At 43.7% G+C, this 19057-nt stretch overlaps 1 protein-coding gene across 2 annotated transcripts in view; it reads left to right on the top strand.

The window, feature by feature from the left end:
• snx25 (sorting nexin 25) overlaps window positions 1-19057 on the top strand; it is a 219055-nt gene that overhangs the window by 77417 nt on the left and 122581 nt on the right. The window lies entirely within an intron of this gene.

Below are 19057 nucleotides of genomic sequence, written 5' to 3'. Positions count from 1 at the left end.
GCAACAACATCCTACCAGAGCAACATATTGAAATGCTACCAAGATTAGTTTAATAAGTAGTGGTGCTATTGATGGAAAAGTTGGGACAGTACATTCCAAAAGGTGGTTTCTTCTTTGAGCAGCAAGTGACTGCACTAGAAAATGTGATTTAAAAAAAAAATCTGGACATAAAATCAGGAAAAATGAAGCTGTCAGCTGTTGCTAAACCATTTAAGGAAGGAAACCTGTCATCCTTAGCCTGTCTGACCTTTGTTGCTCCAGTTCCGCACCAGTGTCTGGGTAAACCACTACATTGCATCAAAACTGCTACAAAAAGTGAAATCCCAACCATAGAACCATAGAAACCCGACAGTGCAGAAAGAGGCCATTTGGCCCATCGAGTCTGCACCGACCACAATCCCACCCAGGTCCTACCCCCATATCCCTACATATTTTACCCGCTAATCTTTCTAACCTACGCATCTCAGGACACTAAAGGGCAATTTTAGCATGGCCAATCAACCGAACCTGCACATCTTTGGACCGTGGGAGGAAACCGGAGCACCCGGAGGAAACCCACGCAGACACGAGGAGAATGTGCAAATTCCACACAGACAGTGACCCAAGTCGGGAATTGAACCCAGGTCCCTGGAGCTGTGAAGCAGCAGTGCTAACCACTATGCTACCGTGCCGCCCAACCGGCATATTGGAGTATGTTCATCTCATGGACTGCAATGGTTTAAGAAAACAGTCCCCATTCACCTTAAAGGCAGTAAATGCTGGTCTTGCCTGCAAATTCCACTTGTGTTGGGGTTTAGGTAGCAGGTTTGCATCTGGGAATGCAGTCACTGTAGTCCCTAAGCTGGTTATTGTGGGTACGTATTGTACAATATGTGGCAGCATGGTGGCACAGTGGTTAGTACTGCTGCCTCACAGTGCCAGGGACCTGGGTTCGATTCCCAGCTTGGATCACTGTCTGTGTGAAGTTTGCGCATTCTCCCTGTGTCTGCGTGGGTTTCCTCCGGGTGCTCCGGTTTCCTCCCACAGTCAGAAAGACGTGTTGGTTAGGTGCATTGGCCACGCTACATTCTCCCTCAGTGTACCCGAACAGATGCTGGAGTGTGGCGACTAGGGGATTTGCACGGTAACTTTATTGCAGTGTTAATGTAAGCCTATTTGTGACCAATAAATAAACTTTAAAGCATTTCATTTCACGAATCATTGGGGATTTACGTATATTTAATTTCCAAATGTTAACTACTGGATTCTGATTGAAAAGAAGCTGAAGGAGCTTAATAGCCTGGGCGCTGAGAGCTTGTTGGGGAGTCTGAGGCACAGTCTCAGGGTAAGGGGCTGATGTGAGGATAAATTATTTAACTCACAAGGTTGTGAATCTTTGAATTCTTTACCTCAGAGGGCTATGGATGCTCCAACATTTAAAACTGGGATAGAAGGATTTCTGGTCCAGCAATCGAGGGGTATGAGAAGCAGGCAGGAAGCCCATGCTCAGCCATGGTTGTATTGAATGGCAGAGCAGGTCCGATGGGTCATTTGGTCTACTCCTGATCCTATTCCTTATGTTCTTGTGATGTCTGTACAGCTAATTTATGTTCCCATTTTAAAATTGTACACTTTTCAAGATAAAATATCTTTTGCCCAAAAGGCACAATTACAGTTTTCAAAGTGGCAGCAAATATTTGTTTTCCCTGTCCTGTATTCTCCCACTCTCAATGTCAGAGGCCCAAATTTCCGTTTGAATTGTAAACTGTTGGCTAGGTATAGCTTGCCTGGTTTGCCTGTCAAGGAATGTTGTAAATTAATCATAAGAATATCGGAGAGGAAATCTTTACGTCCATACTGTTAGTGTGAGGTGACCTTCCTGGAATGGACATCACTCATCTCGTACTATCCTTTATAAATTTGGATTTAATACTTTGAGTGAAAATCCTATTAGAATTACTTCAGCAGAAAGAAGAGGTACGTTCCTGTGGCTTACTGAACTGTGTCTGATGGTGGGGTGCAACTGTTTATCTGATGCGTCCAAATGATTGTCACTCACTCTAACTCAAATTACGAGTTGGCAATGTTAACCTCATGACCTTAGAACACCGGCGATGAGCTCTTCTTTTGAAAGGCCAGTAAATAGCTAACTCCCGATGCTGTCAGTGTTAATCAGTGTGATGATGAACAAGTGAACTGATTCTTAGAAGCTTGTTTATCACCGCTGCTCACCACCTTTACAAAAGCATGAATATAAAATGAAAATTGTCCTCAATCATTCCTGACCATAAGTTAACACACAACTAAAATCTGCACCATATATTATTGCCTATTATGGAAGGTCAACATGCATGTAAGACCTCACTGCTTTCCAATCAAAATACCTGATGCGGGGTAACATGAGATCAATTGACGTTCAATAGGACTGAGATTGCTGACTATAAAGAAGGAACTTGTTTATGTAGCGTCTGTCACATAGTCAGGACATTGTGCTTCATGCCCAGTTAATTTTGAAGGCACAGAACAGTGGATGCTGGCGATCTGAAATATAAATAGAAAATGCTGGAAATACTTGGCAGGACAGGCAACATCTGTACAGAAAGAAATAATTAGCTATGAGGAGAGGTTGGATAAAGTCGGTTTGTTCTCACTGCAACAACGGAGGCTGAGAGGTGACCTGATCGAGGTCTATAAAATTGAGTGGCATGGACGGAGTGGACAGTCAGATGCTCTTTCCTAGGGTAGAAAAGTCAAGTACTAGGGGACATCGGTTTAAGGTGTGTGGGGAAAAGTTTAGAGATGTACGAGGCAAGTTTTTTTACACAGAGGGTGGTGAATGTCTAGAAAACACTGCCCGGGGAGGTGGTGGGAGCAGGTACGATAATGTAATTTAAGGGGCAACTAGACGAATACGTGAATAGGATGGGAATGGAAGGATACGGACTCCGTAAGTGCATACGGTTTTAGCTTTGGCAGGCATCATGATCAGTGCAGGCTTGGAGGGCCGAAGGGCCTGCTCCTGTGCTGGACTTTTCTTTGTTCTTTATTAATGTTTCAAGTCTGTGACCTTTCTACAGAAGTGGAAACTATCACAGATGTTAACAGGTTTTAGCAGGTACAGTGGTGGGAAAAGAAAGAGTGGAGGAAAGAACTGGTTATTTTCAATCTTCATACCATGATATCAATTCCTTATGTATCATATTTTTAAAAAATGAAATTTTTTTTCAAGTTCAGAGTCATTGATAGAATGGAATATTATGTTTTTTTTTAAATGCAGCTGATGGGTTCTGACACATGCAAAGCACAGAAGTTTCACCCTTGTGTTTTATCCAGATAAGCGCATCTTTGGCACCTGCTGACAAATGGATGGGCCAGGCAGGTTTCCATCGTAGCTGTCTTGAATGTAAATGAGTTGGGTTGCATTGTTAATTTGTCAGATGTTAATCTCAGCTATGGGCCAACACTCTACTGAAAGGGAGTCTTGTTTTTTGTTTGGCTAGTTCGTTTATGCTCCTTTCAGTCAGAATAAAAATTCAAACATAAAATCTAAATCCTCAGCACTCCAACAGTGTGAAGAGAACAAAACTGCTATGGTTTCTGACTGCATGACCTGCATACAACCATAAAAACCATTTCCTTGAATTCAGCATCATTTGATTTGGGGCTAAGATTCCCCTGGTCAGGAGAAGGCTGTTTGTGAATAGTAATTAAATTGGCACTGTTCAAATGTCTATTTCCGTATCCACTAATCTGGTTGATGTCTGCTATTTTAGTAACTCGTTTTAAGTATTAATGTAAATTTAAATATTTCTCCTCGAGTGCAATCTGCAGTCGGGGCAAGGCCAGTTGTGACAATAGGGCAGGTTTAAAACAGTGTTTTTAAGAACTAATTAGGTTTCTCTTGGCCCACGAGAAGTGTTGGAAAAGGCACACTTCTCTTCCTTCCACTGGCAGATTTCCCAATCCCTTGGAATCCTGGGCTGCAGTAGTAAATTGCACTGTGGAAACCCGAATTCAATATCTTAATAAAGAGTCCCAACTTTCCACAGCAGGACGGACACTGAAGCCCCAATATCCACTCCTGGAAAAAAGATGTGGGTGTACGCACTGTCATGTTGGGCACTTGTTCTCTGTTATATAAGAGTTTGATCATCCCCTGCACTGCCTGGCAAGGGGTGGAGGAAGTGCTGTGGTAGGTTAATATTGAGGTCTCAGTCTTTTGTGTAACGATCAAAAAAGATTAAAGCATCTTTTGAGAAAATGAAATGAAAAGGCAGCATTTTGTTGGCTGAGTTGCGTCATGCCATGCAGCAGACTGAGTAGTGTAGCATAGATTGTGGTGTCAATTGAATTCTTTGTAGTTGCTGGTAGTAAAATTGATTCTAAGAAGCCTGAATGCTGCTGTTGCTGAAGACAAAAATGGGATGGTGTGATTGATTCTCAGTCTCTCATGCTCATGACTTGAATTGGCTTGTGAGCAGCTGATGCCTGAATAATTAGCAACGCCTGTAATGTCGCTGCTGTGTCCTGTGGTCTGTCTTTCTTTGAAATTTGCTATATATAAAATGGGTTTGAGTGGCTTGAGATCTCCCTTGATATTAACGGCACAGTAGAAATTTTAGTTTGGTACAACTGGAATTTTAAAAATGCCATGAACCATCTGTCCCGCTCACTACGCCTCCTATGGCAGGCGGGATGGGAAAACTCTGTTCATTTGTTAGGGTATTATCAAAAGGATAGTTTTGTATATCATAATGTGGAGATGCTGGCATTGGACTGGGGTGGGCACAATGAGAAGTCTCACAACACCAGGTTAAAGTCCAACAGGTTTATTTGGAGTCACGAGCTTTCAGAGCACCGCTGCTTCATCAGGCGAGTGCAGAGGTAGGTTTCACAAATATGCTGTGTTTGTGAAACCTACACCTCCATTCACCTGATGGAGGAGCAGCGCTCCGAAAGCTTGTGATACCAAATAAACCTGTTGGACTTTAACCTGGTGTTGTGAGACTTCTTACTCTGCCCACCCCAGTTCAATGCCAGCATCTCCACGTCATCATCGGCAGGGGTGAGACATAAGAACATAAGAAATAGGAGCTGGAGTAGGCCACCTAGCCCCTTGAGCCTGCCCCGCCATTCAATAAGATCATGTTGGTAGGGTTTTTGAAACTCTGGAGATTCAGCAAGTTAATTCCCCTCTTGAGGAATATGTGCCAACAAGTTAATGGGATGAAGTTTCCCGAGATGGATGAATTCTTAACTTGTGAACTTAGGTTAAAAATCTGATACCTATAACATGGTCCCACATGGGAGACTTGTAAAGAAGGTATCACATGGGATACAGGGTAATTTGATTTGGTGCATTCAAAATTAGCTCAGTTGTAGGAGACAGAGGGTGATGACAGAAGGCTGTTTTAGTGACTGGAAGTCGGTGTCCAGTGGCATACCACAGGGATCTGTGTTGGGCCCCTTATTATTCGTCATTTATATAAATGACATAGATGATTGCGGTGGGGGTAGGATTAGTAAGTTTGCGGATGACACAAAGATTGGCCGGGTGGTTAACAGTGAGGCAGAGTGTCTTGGGCTACAAGAAGATATAAATGGAGTGGGCAGATAAGTGGCGGGTTGAATTTAACCCTGAAAAGCGTGAGGTAATACACTTTTTGGAAGGAGTCATTTGACAAACAAGTACTCAATGAATGGTAGGACACCCCCGGATTTCTGTGGAACAAAGGGACCTTGGCGTGTTTGTCCACAGATATCTGAAGGCGGAAGGGCTTGTTAGTAGGGTGGTGAAAAAGGCATATGGGACACTTGTCTTTATCAATCGAGGCATCGATTACAAAAGCAGGGAAGTCGTGTTGGAATTTTATAGAACTTTAGTGAGGTTACAGCTAGAATACAGTGTGCAGTTCTGGTCGCCACATTATAGGAAGGATGTGGTTGCATTGGAGGGGGTGCAGAGTAGGTTCACCAGGATGCTGCCTGGGATGCAACATTTAAGTTATGAAGAAAGGTTGGGGAGGTTTAGGTTGTTTTTGTTGGAACAGAGAAGACTGAGGGGCGATCTGATTGAGGTGTACAAGATTATGAGAGACATGGAAAGAGTGGATAAGGAGCAGTTGTTCCTCTTAGTTGAAGAGTCAGTCACAACGAGACATAGGTTCAAGATGAGGGGCAGGAGGTTTAGTGGGGAATGTGTGGAAAAACATTTTTACCCAGAGGGTGGTGATGGTCTGGAATGCCTGGGATGGTGGTAGAGGTGGGTTGCCTCATATCCTTTAAAAAGTTTCTGGATGAGCTATTGGCACATCATAACGTTCAGGGCTATGGACCAAGTGCTGGCAGATGGGATTAGATGGGAGTTCAGGTGTTTCTAACGTGTCAGTGCAGACTCGATGGGCCAAAGGGCCCCTCCTGCGCTGTATGATTCTATGACTCTATGATACACTTTTGGGCAAAGAATTAGCCTAGGAGTGGACTAGTTAGCAAATTTAAAATGATTCAGAAATAAAATATGTCCGTTGCAACTTTAAGGAATTCTTGATCCCCAGAGGCTTAAATGTAGGTAATCTTGCCAACTCTGAATGCATTTCCAGGTGCTTGTTTAGGTCATAATGACTCAGAAAGGAGGACATGTCCGCTTACTGTCGAGCAGTCTGGTCAGTCCCATTTCCCCCTCTATCCCAGATGTCCTGCAAGTTTATTTTCCTGCAGTGCACATCCAATTTTCTTTTGAAATCACTGTCTCTACTTCCGCTATGTTTTTAGGCCTCGAGTTCCAGGTCATTGCTACAAGCAGTGTTTTTTTAAAAACAAGGTTCTTCCTTGCTGGGAACTTTGGGAAAATCTTGAGTGCTCGCAACTAAGTTGACAAAGTGGACTCAAATGGGAGGAAAAATTCCAAATTTCCAGGAACCCATAGTGCCAAAATGTTTTGAACTATCGGGTGGGGGGAGAAGTGTAACTAGTGGAGTCTGCCATGAGGTGTCCTGTTCCAGCAAAATCTGGGCCAATAATATAACAGCGATTGTGTACATCCAAAATCACTATCATGGGTACAGGAGGAGGCCATTTAGCCCCTCTAACCTGTTCCACCATTCTGATCTGCGACCCAACTCCATATACCTATCTTTGCCTCGCTGCCTTTAATACAGATTAACCAAATCCAGCAGACTCGGGTTTAAAGTTAACAATTGACCCAGTATTAGTACCTTTCACAGAGGAGTTCCAAACTTCTACCGCTCTTCTGAAAAGGTGGAAAGAGTGTTCGATAGCTGGAGAGGTGGGATGAGGGAATTCAAGAGCATTGGAACTAGAAAGTTGAGGAACGAACACTGATAGTGGGTCAAAGACAGTCGGGAGGAACACCAAGTTCTTGGGCCATGTTTGCGTGAGCTAAAGAAAATTGTGGTTAAATGTTAGTTACTTTTAGTGCAAGTATATGAACCCCATCGTTACTTAATGCTATGAGAGGATGTTAAGGATGAGTAGGTGTGTCTGTCTGTTGTGGAAGGCTGTGATGTCACTGAGCTGCATGTCAATCCTAATGAACAGCAGTTATAGGCTGATAACTGCAGATTGCTGAGAGCTATGACTTAAATTAGTCTGCAGTGTCAGACTACTTACAGCAAATAAGGACACTGGCTTAACAGTCATTACTGGCAGAACAGCCTAGTTATTCCTTGCATGACCTCGAGTTTTCAGTCGCTCTTATTACTCCACTAAGCAGTTGCACAGTTTTTATTCTATCATTATTAAAGTAAAAATGCGTAATGATTAATTTCTCTGAATCAAAACTGAAGCCCTTCTTTGCAATCAATGACAATCTTGGTTGTATTTTTCTTTGTTTAACATGCTGTTGACAGGTAGTGTGTGTGGGGAACTTGTTTTTTATTTTCAGGCCTTTTCCAATTGCCCTCTCTGGTTGGTGGTTAGGGAGTGAATATAAGTCTTCTATGTTCTTGATCCTCTGATAGTTTAAGTCAATACTCTCCCTTTTCAAAGAACAAAGAAAATGACAGCACAGGAACAAGCCTTCCGGCCCTCCAAGCCTGCACCGACCATGCTGCCCTACCCTTCCGGGGACCATATCCCTCCATTCCCATCCTATTCATGTATTTGTCAAGACGCCCCTTAAAAGTCACTATCGTATCCGCTTCCACTACCTCCCCGGCAACGAGTTCCAGGCACCCACTACTGTGTAGAAAATCTGCCTCGTACATCTCCTTTAAACCTTGCCCCTCGCACCTTAAACCTGTGCCCCCTAGTAATTGACTCTTCCACCCTGGGAAAAAGCTTCTGACTATCCACTCTGTCCATGCCTCATAATCTTGTAGACTTCTATCAGGTCGCCCCTCAACCTTCGTCATTCCAATGAGAACAAACCAAATTTCTCCAACTTCTCCTCATAGCTAATGCCCTCCATACCAGGCAACATCCTGATAAATCTTTTCTGTACCCTCTCCAAAGCATCCACATCCTTCTGGTCGTGTGGCGACCAGAATTGAACACTATATTCCAAGTGTGGCCTAACTAAGGTTCTATAAAGCTGCAACATGACTTGCCAATTTTTAAACTCATTGGCCCGGCCGATGATGTCAAGCATGCTGTATGCCTTTTTGACTGCCTCCTCCACCTGCTTTGCCACTTTCAGTGACCTGTGTACCTGTACATCCAGATCCCTTTGCCTATCAATACTCTTAAGGGTCCTGCCATTTCCTGTATATTTCCTATCTGTATTAGACCTTCCAAAATGCATTACCTCACATTTGTCCGGATTAAGCTCCATCTGCCATCTCTCCGCCCAAGTCTCCAACTGATCTATATCCTGCTGTATCCTCTGATGGTCCTCATCGCTATCCGCAAATCCACCAACCTTTGTGTCGTTCGCAACTTACTAATCAAACCAGTTACATTTTCCTCCAAATCATTTATATATCTTACAAACGGCAAAGGTCCCAGCACTGATCCCTGAGGAACACCACTTGTCACAGCCCTCCATTCAGGAAAGCACCCTTCCACTACTACCCTGTCTTCTTTGACCGAGCCAGTTTTGTATCCACCTTGCCAGCTCACCTCTGATCCCATGCGACTTCACCTTCTGCAACAGTCTGCCATGAGGGACCTTGTCAAAGGCCTTATTGAAGTCCATGTAGACAACATCCACTGCTCTACCCTCATCAATCATCTTCGTCGCTTCCTCAAAACTCGATCAAGTTCATGAGACACGATCTCCCCTTCACAAAACCGTGTTGCCTCTCACTAATACACCCACTTATTTCCAAATGGGACTAAATCCTGTCTCGAAGAATCCTCTCCAATAATTTCCCTACCACTGATGTAAGGCTCACTGGCCTGTAATTACCTGGATTATTCTTGCTACCCTTCTTAAACAAAGGAACAACATTGGTTATTCTCCAATCCTCTGGGACCTCCCATCTCCACATCATGACCTCCCCTGTAGCCAGTGAGGATACAAAGATTTCTCTCAAGGCCCCAGCAATTTCCTCCCTTGCCTCTCTCAGTATTCTGGAGTATATCCCATCAGGCCCTGGGAACTTGTCTACCTTAATGTTTCTCAAGAACGCCAATACCCACCTCCTTTTTGATCTCAACGTGACTCAAACTACACATCCTTTCCCAGATTCATCATCCACCAAGTCCTTCTCTTTGGTGAATACTGACGCAAAGTACTCATTTGATACCTCACCCATTTCCTCTGGCTCCACGCATAGATTCCCTCCCTTGTCCTTGAGTGGGCCAACCCTCTCCCTGGCCACCCTCTTGCTCTTTATGTATGTATGTATGTATAAAAAGCCTTGGGATTTTCCTTAATCCTGCTAGCCAATGCTTTTTCATGACCCCTTTTAGCCCTCCTTACTCCTTGCTTAAGTTTCTTTCTACTTTCCTTGTATTCCACACTTGCTTCTTGTGTTGCCAGCCTCCTAGCTTTGACAAATGCTTCCTTTTTCTCTTTGACGAGGCTCACAATATCTTTCGTTATCCAAGGTTCCCAAAACTTGCCATACTTATCCTTTGAATCAATGCAGCTCAACTCCCATTTTAAAACTGCACAGCTGACTCGATCACCGTCCTCTCTCCACCCACAGTCCCACACTTCTCTGGCGAATTCCACACAATAAATATCAGGGACAACATTTCAGCCTGCTGACCTTTCGTCAGAATAAAGTAAATGATGAGGTTGCTCAGGGATTTTAAGGTGCACTTGAACCATCAGAGCAAGTAGACTATTGAATGTCTCACTTGATGTTTGACATCTCATACTTACTGAGTTTGGCCGAGTGCCAGCCTAGATTAGCTACCAACTAAGCCAAATGGAAATTTTTGTGTGGAAGCTCACACACTGACCATTTCAGTTGTACAGCTGATAGAGGATTCCAGCTTCTCCCTTGAGGCTAGATTTAAATCTCTTGGATGAACATAGATCAGTACAGCACAGGAACAGGCTCTTCAGCCCACAATGTTGTGCCAAACATGATGCCAAATTAAACTAATCCCTTCTGCCTGCTTTTGGTCTGATTCCTCTATTCCCTTGCATATTCATGTGCTTATCTAAACGCCCCTATTGCATCTGCCTCCACCACTACCCCGAGCAGCGTGTTCCAGACACCTACACACCCCCCACCCCGCCCCCCTCCGTTTTAGTGCATGCCCCTAGTATTAAACTTTTCAACTCTGGGGAAAAATGATTCTCACTATCAACATTATTTATGCCTCTCAATTTTATAGACTTATACCAGGTCTCCCCTCAGCCTCTGCTGCTCCAGAGAAAACAATCCTAGTTTGTTCAGCCTCTCTTTATAGCTCTTACTTTCCAATCCAAACAGCATACTGGTAAACCTCTTCTGCACTGTCCCTAAAGCCTCCACATCCTTCCTGTAATGTGGCGACCAGAATTTAACGCAACACTCAAGTGTGGCCTAACCAAAGTTTTATAAAGCTGCAACATGACATCCTGACTCTTGCACTCATTTCTCCGACCAATAAAGACAAGCATGTCATACGCCTTCTTTACAACCCTATCGAACTTGTATGGCCACTTTCAGGGAACTGTGGACTTGAACCACAAGATTCCTCTGTTCACCAATGCTGTATACATATCATTTGATCTTCCAAAGTGCAGCACCTCACACTTGCCCGGATTATACTCCACCAGCCATTTCCCTGCAACTGATCTATATCCCGCTGTATCCTTTGACAATATTCTACATCATCCACAACTCCACCTATCTTTGTGTTGTCCGCAAACTTACTAACCCACCTATCTACATTTTCATCCAAGTCATTTATATATATCTCAAACAGCAGAGATCTCAGTACGGATCCCTGTGGAACACTACTAGTCATGGACCTCCAGTCAGAAAAACACCCTTCCATCACTACTCTGACTTCCATAGGCAAGTCAATTCTGAACCCAAGCGGCCAAGTCACCGTGGATCCCATGCTCCTAATCTTCTGGATGAGCCTACCATGAGGAACCTTGTCAAAAGTCTTATTAAAATCGATGTAGACAACATCCACTATTCTATCCTCATCGATCACCACCTTCACCTCCTCGAAAGAATCAATCAAGTTACTAAGACGTGACCTGCTCTGCACAAAGCTATGTTGACTTTCCTTAATTAGGCCATGCTTTTCCAAATGTGAATCTTCTCCAATAAAGATAAAAGCTCCAATAAAGATGAAAGCTCCAATAATCTTCTCCAATAAAGATAAAAGCCGAGATAAAGCTTGGCACAACATCGTGGGCCGAAGGGCCTGTTCTGTGCTGTACTGTTCTATGTTCTATAATAGCTTCCCAATCACCGATGTGAGACTCACCATTCTATAATTTCCTGGATGGTCCCTATTTCCTTTCTTGAACAGAGGAACAACATTAGCCACTCGCTAGTCCTCGGACTTCTGCAGTAACTAGCGAGGATACAAAGATCTTTGTCAGGGCCCCAGCAATCTCCTCTCTTGCCTCTCTCAATAACCTGGAGTAAATCCCATCAGGCCTTGGGGACTTATCCACCTTGATGCTCTTCAAGAGACCCAACGTCACCAAAGTGGGCCAGTGGAATAAATTATTTTGCTGTCTGGTCATACAGAGTGCAGGGCCAGGGAGAGAAATCATGGGCCCTGGTGCTTCTCCTGTTTCTGAGCCCTTTATTGCTTCTCCCCTTCCCCTGACACCCCCATCTCCTTTAACCCTATCCCTCAATTATGGATGACCTTTTTCTCCTTTTAAGATTTACCCATCAATTCACTGAACAATCACAGGCCTGAGTAAAATGATAATGTCCATTGTTGGCATCTGGTAACAAATACAGTGTGGATCATTAATATTATGAGCAGAAGTGATATAATGCAGTGTTAGTTTGTATATACCCGATGGGTGATTGTTAAACAAAACAAATTTTACTTTTAACAGTATCGTGCAATATCGTTAATTGAATGGTAAAATATACCATTTGTTATTTATAACACTGGCAATATAATGACACTGATTTTGGTGACAGTCTCAACCCTCATTAACATGTTGTGCACCTTTCACCAGATCAACATGGTCACAGTAAATGCAAATACTTGGAACCCAGATAAATCGCACAAGATCTTTTCCATTCTGTAGAAGAATTAAAAGACTTTATCTGGCTGAATGATTGTTTCTTACAAGTGGTGTAATTGGATTCTATTTTATCAGTAATCTCACAGCGTAGAAAGATCAAAGTGGATTGATTGAACAATATAGGTCTTCACTGTCATTGAGAAGCATTGGAGCCCTCGAGGGTCTCTGCTGAGGCCAAAGGAAGACAAAGATTGCTTCACGATTATCTGTGTTTTCTTGGTCAGCAGCCCTGAAGATTGCTGTTTCTCACTGCAATATATTTTCAATATTTACTATGCAACACAACTTTATCATGATATTTCATTACTTCAAAAATTCTAGAGTAGGAAAATAGGTAAGTAGACAAAAGGATGAGATTGGAGTCAATGGAAAAGACTCCTGAGAATCATATGAAGTGTAAAATGCATTCCAGATTTACTGTGAGCCCATTACACACTCCTGGGGTGGCACAGTGGTTAGCACTGCTGCCTCACAGTGCCAGGGACCCAGGTTCAATTCCCGGCTTGGGTCACTGTCTGTGTGGAGTTTGCATATTCTGCCCGTGTCGGCGTGGGTTTCCTCCGGGTGCTCCGGTTTCCTCCCACAGTCCCAAAGAGGTGCGGGTTAGGTACATTGACCCAAACAGGCGCTGGCATGTGGCGACTAGGGGAATTTCACAACTTCATTGCAGTGTTAATGTAAACCTACTTGTGACTAATAATAAATAAACTAAATTTTACACCACAAATCCTGCTCACAGTAAACTTGCAACAAAATTAACAGAACTTCAGCTTTGATTCCACCCTCTGTTCACAAGATAATTATGGATGACAAGGCCACCTAGGCCAGATCATCTCATCCATCAGACATATGAATGTGTGTATTAGGAGTAGGAGTAAATCATTTGGTCCTTGAGGCTGTTCTGCCATTTGAAAACATAGCCTACATTGTACCAGCGACTACAACTGAGTATTTAATTAGCTGTAAAGTAATTTGGGACATTGTGGAAGTATAAATGATAATTTTGTCTTTCTTTCATTACACCTGCATGCAATAGGCAGTGTGTCTACAAGAATAGTGAAATTGGAGACCCAATGCTGATTGTTGAAGGAAAATTAATCACACAGCAATCAACTGATTCTAGTAAAGTGGCTGCAAAGAAATCATTACATTTACAAAACAATTCAACTCCGTAGCTAATTTAACTGTACCATTCTGACTTCTCTGGCGCCAACCCATGAAATACCATAAATGGAATCAGTTACTTTTACACTAATGACATTCTCCCCAGGATTTGTCACTCGGATATATTCTAGCAGCTCAGGAATCTTTAGACTGAATCTTTGATCTGATTTTTTTTTTGGAGAAGATTGATGCATGGTATAGAGATTCAGTATGGCCTTGACTCAAGAACTGGATTGTTTCTCCTTTCTCCAGAAGCTGTCATACAAATTTTGTTGTACACTGAACTTACAGCCTACCCATAGGTTACATATGATGTTGCATTACATGGGGATATATTTCCAAGTCAGGATGGTGTGTGGCTTGGAGGAAAACTTCTAGGTGGTGGTGTTCCCATGTATCTACTGTCCTTGCCCTTCTACATGGGAGTGGTCATGGGTTTGGAAGGTGCTATATAAGGTGCCTTGGTGTGTACCTGCAATGCATCTTCTAGATAGTGGCAGCAGTCTGTACTGTGCATTCGTGGTGAAGGGGGTGAATGTTTGTGGATGGGATGTCAATCAAGCAGCCTGCTTTGTCCTGGATGGCGTCAAACTTCCTGAATGTTGGAGCTACACTCATTCAGGCAAGTGGAGCGTATTCCACCACATTTCTGACTTGTGCCCACAGGAGTCAGGAGGTGAATTACCCGCTGCATGATTCCTAACTTCCGACTTGCTCTTGTAGCCACAGTATTGATATTGCTAATCCAATTCAGTTTCTGTCAATGTTGACTCCCAGGATGTTGATAGTAAGGGGTTCAGTGATGGTAATGCTATTGGATGTCAAGGGGCGATGGTTAGATCCTCTCTTTTTTGGTGATGGTCATTGTCTGGCACCCCTGTCACTTGCCACTTGTCAGCCCGAGCCTGGATATTGTCCAGGTCGTGCTGCATTGGACATTGACTGCCTCAGCATCTGCAAAGTCGTGAATTGTGCTGAACATTGTGCAATCATCAACAAACAGCCTCACTCCTGACCTTATGATGAAAGGAAAATCATTGATGAAGCAGCTGAAGATGGTTGGATCTGGGACGCTACCCTGACAAAGTCCTGGAGTGATGTCCTGGGACTGAGATGATTGACCTCCAACAACCATCTTTCTTTGTGCGAGGTATAACTTCAACCAGTGGAGCGTTTTCTCCCCAATTCCCATTGACTCCTGTTTTTCTGAGGCACAGATAGCAGATACATTGGTCTTCCAAAAACTCCTTAACTTCCAGTGGATAGGAAAATTGATGACGTTAATACCTTTATTCAAGGAAGGAGGGAGGCAGAAAGCAGCAAACCATAGGCCAGTTAGCTTAATATGTCATAGGAAAAGTGCTGGAATCCATTACTAAGGAAGTTATAGCAGGATACTTGCATAATCCCAATTTGATCAGGCCGAGCCAATCGGATGCTATGAAAGGGAAGTTGTGTTTAACTAGTCTGGCAGAGTTTTTGACAAAGTAACTTTCATGATGGATAAAGAGAAACAGGTGAGTTTGGTGCACTTTGGTTTCCAAAAGGCATTTGATTAGGTCCCACATCAAAGGTTAGTCCATAAGATAACCCATGGTGTAGGTGTATCATATTAACATGGATAAAGGATTAGTTGGCTAACACTAAACAGAGTACAGATAAATGGGTCTTTTTCTGATTGGCAAGCTGCAACTAGTTGAGTGCTACAGGGATTAGTGCTGGTCCTCAACTGCTTACAATCTCTACCAATGACTTGGATGAAGAGAGTGAATGTATGCTAGTTAAATTTGCTGATGGCACAAAGGTAGGTAGGAAAGTAAATTGTGAAGAGGAGGTAGGGAGTCTACAAAGGGATGTAGGCAGGCTGGTAAAAGTAGGGAAAATCCCAAGATGTTCTGTAAGGCTATCAATGGAAAGAGGATAATCAGGGAAAGAGTGAGGCCTATTGGGGACCAGGGGGGCAATTTGGGTGGAGTGAAAGGACATTAATAATTTTGAATGAATACTTCACATCCATCTTTACCTAAGAGAATGAGGACAGTGGTATGGAATTCAGGGAGGGAGACTGTGAAGTTCTTGAGCAAATTGGCATAGGAAAGGACAAAGCATTGGAGGTGTTGGCAGCCTTAAAAGTGGATAAATCTCCAGGACCAGATGACTTGTGCCCTAGGTTACTGTGGGAAGCAAGGGAAGGGGATTGCAGGGGCTCTGACCCAAATTTTCAATTCCTCTCTGGCCATGGGAGGTGCCAGGCGACTAGAGAACAGCTAATGTGGTTCCATTAATTAAGAAGGGTTGTAGAGATAAACCAGGAAACTGCAGACCAGTGAGCCTCATGTCAGTGGTAGGGAAACTATTAGAGAAACTTCTGAAGGAGCGCATCTATCTCCACTTGGAGAGGCAAAGCTTGATCAGGGATAGTCAGCATGGCTTCATCAGAGGAAGGTCATGCTTAACAAATTTGAATCTTTTGAGGAGGTGACCAGGTGTGTAGAGGAGGGTAGTGCAGTTGATGTGGTTTGTATGGATTTCAGCAAAGCCTTTGACAAGGTCCCACATGGGAGACTTGTAAAGTAGGTAAATTCACATGGGATAAAGGGTAATTTGATAAAGTGGATTCAAAATTGGCTCAGTTGTAGGAGACAGAGGGTGATGACAGAAGGCTGCTTCAGTGATTGGAAGCCACTGTCCAATGGCGTACCACAGGGATCTGTGTTGGACCCCCTATTATTCATCATTTATATAAATGACATTGATGACTATGTCGGGGGTAGGATTAGTAAGTTTGCGAATGACACAAAGATTGGACGGATGGTTAACAGGCGGAGTGTGTTGGGCTACAAGAAGATATAGACAGAATGGGCAGATAAGTGGCAGATGGAATTTAACCCTGTGAGATGATGCACTTTGGAAGGAATAATTTGACAAGAAAGTACTCCATGAATGATAGGACACTATGAAGTTCTGTGGAACGAAGGGACCTTGACGTGTTTACCCACAGATCACTGAAGGTGGAAGGACTTTTGTAATCACCTGATGAAGGAGCAGCACTCCGAAAGCTCGTGATTCCAAATAAATCTGTTGGACTTCAACCTGGTGTTGTGAGATTTCTTACTACGAGGGTGGTAGAGGTGGTTGGCTCACATCCTTTAAAAGTATCTGGTAAACACTTGGCACATCATAATATTCAGGGTTATCGGCCAAATGCTGGCAGATGGAATTAGGTGGGAGTTCAGATGTTTCTAATGTGTCGGTGCAGACTCGATGGGCCAAAGGGCCTCTTCTGCGCTGTATGATTCCAAGTGACTGGCAAAAAATTTGGCAGATGGAGTACAGAGTGGATAAATGTGAACTTATTCACTTTGTCAGGAAGAATAGAAAAGCAATATATTATTTAAAGAGAGAAAGATTGCACAACTCTGATACAGAGGGAGCTAGGTGTCCCAGTGCATGAATCACAAAGTTAGCATGCCGATACAGCAAGCAATTAGGAAAGCAAATAGGATGTTGGCGTTTATTGCAAGAGGAATTGAATGTAAAAGTAGGGAAGTTTTACTACAGCTGTGGACGGTCTTGGTGAGATCACACCTTAAGACATAGGAGCAGAATTAGGCCACTCGGCCCATCGTGTCTGCTTCGCCATTCAATCATGGCTGATATTTTTCTCATCCCCATTCTCCTGCCTTTTCCCCATAACCCCTGATCCCCTTATTAATCAAGAACCTACCCATCTCTGTCTTAAAGACACTCAATGACCTGGCCTCCACAACCTTCTGCGGCAAAGAGTTCCACAGGTTCACCACTCTCTGGCTGAAGAAATTCCTCCTTATCTCTGTTTTACAGGATCGTCCCTTTAGCCTGAGGTTGTGCCCTCTGATTCTAGTTTTTCCTACTAGTGGAAGCACCGTCTCCACGTCCACTCTATCCAGGCCTGCAAGTTTCAATAAGTTCCCCCCTCATCCTTCTAAACACCAGTGAGTACAGACCCAGAGTCCTCAACCGTTCCTCATACGACAAGCTCTTCATTCCAGGGATCAACCTTGTGAACCTCCTCTGGACCCTTTCCAAGGCCAGCATATCCTTCCTTAGGTATGGGGCCCAAAACTGCTCATAATTCTCCAAATGGGGTCTGACCAGAGCCTTATACAGCCTCAGAAGTACATCCCTGCTCTTGTATTCTAGCCCTCTTGACATGAATGCTAACATTGCATTTGCCTTCCTAACTGCTCACTGAACTTGCACGTTAACCTTAAGAGAATCTTGAACAATGACTCCCAAGTCCCTTGGTGTTTCTGATTTCCTAAGCATTTTCCCATATAGAAAACACATCTGGAGTAGTGTGTATGGTTTTGGTTTATTATTAAAATAAAATAGATAATTGCTTTAGAAGCAGTTCAGAGTAGGTTCATTTGACTTGTTTCTGGGATGATGGGCTTGACTCATGAAGATTGAACTTTATCTTTTGGAGTTTAGGAGAATGAAAGATGATCGTATGGAAACATATACGATCCTGAGGGGACTTGATAAGGTGGATACCTGGGGGATGCTTCCTCTGGTGGGGGAGACTAAAACTAGGAGGCGGCATGGTAGCACAGTGGTGAGCACTGCTGCTTCACAGCTCCAGGGACCTGGGTTCGAATCCCGGCTCGTGTCGCTGTCTGTGTGGAGTTTGCACATTCTCTTCGTGTCTGCGTGGGTTTCCTCCGGGTGCTCTGGTTTCCTCCCACAGTCCAAAGATGTGCGGGCTAGGTTGATTGGCCATTCTAAATTGCCCCTTAGTGTCCCGGGATGCATAGGTTAGAGGGGTTACATAGAACATAGAAAAAATACAGCACAAACAGGCCCTTCGGCCCACAAGTTGTGCCGGTCATGTCCCTACCTACCTAGGCTTGTATATAGGCTTACCTATAACCCTCAATCCTATTAAGTCCCATCCAGAAGTCTCTTAAAAGACCCTGTCGAGTTTGCCTCCGCCGCCACTGACGGCAGCCGATTCCACTCACCCTCCACCCTCTGAGTGAAAAACTTAGTGGGTTAGTGGGTGAATATGTAGGGATATGTGGATAGGGCCTGGGTGGGATTGTGGTTGGTGCAGACTCAGTGGGCCGAATGGCCTCTTTCTGCACTGTAGGATTCTATGATTCTATAAGTTTAAAAATAGAAGGTCTCCCTTTTGAAACAGAGGTGAGGCGAATTCTCCAAAATGGGTGTTGGTATGTGGAATTCTTTCCCAGAAAGTCGTGGAGGCTGGGCCTTTAGATTTACTTTAAGGAAGAGTTGGAC

This window comes from Mustelus asterias, chromosome 6, assembly GCF_964213995.1.
Source record: "Mustelus asterias chromosome 6, sMusAst1.hap1.1, whole genome shotgun sequence".
Lineage (NCBI taxonomy): Eukaryota > Metazoa > Chordata > Chondrichthyes > Carcharhiniformes > Triakidae > Mustelus > Mustelus asterias.
The sequence above is the reverse complement of the archived record's forward strand: the minus strand, read 5'-3'. Positions and strand labels throughout refer to the sequence as shown.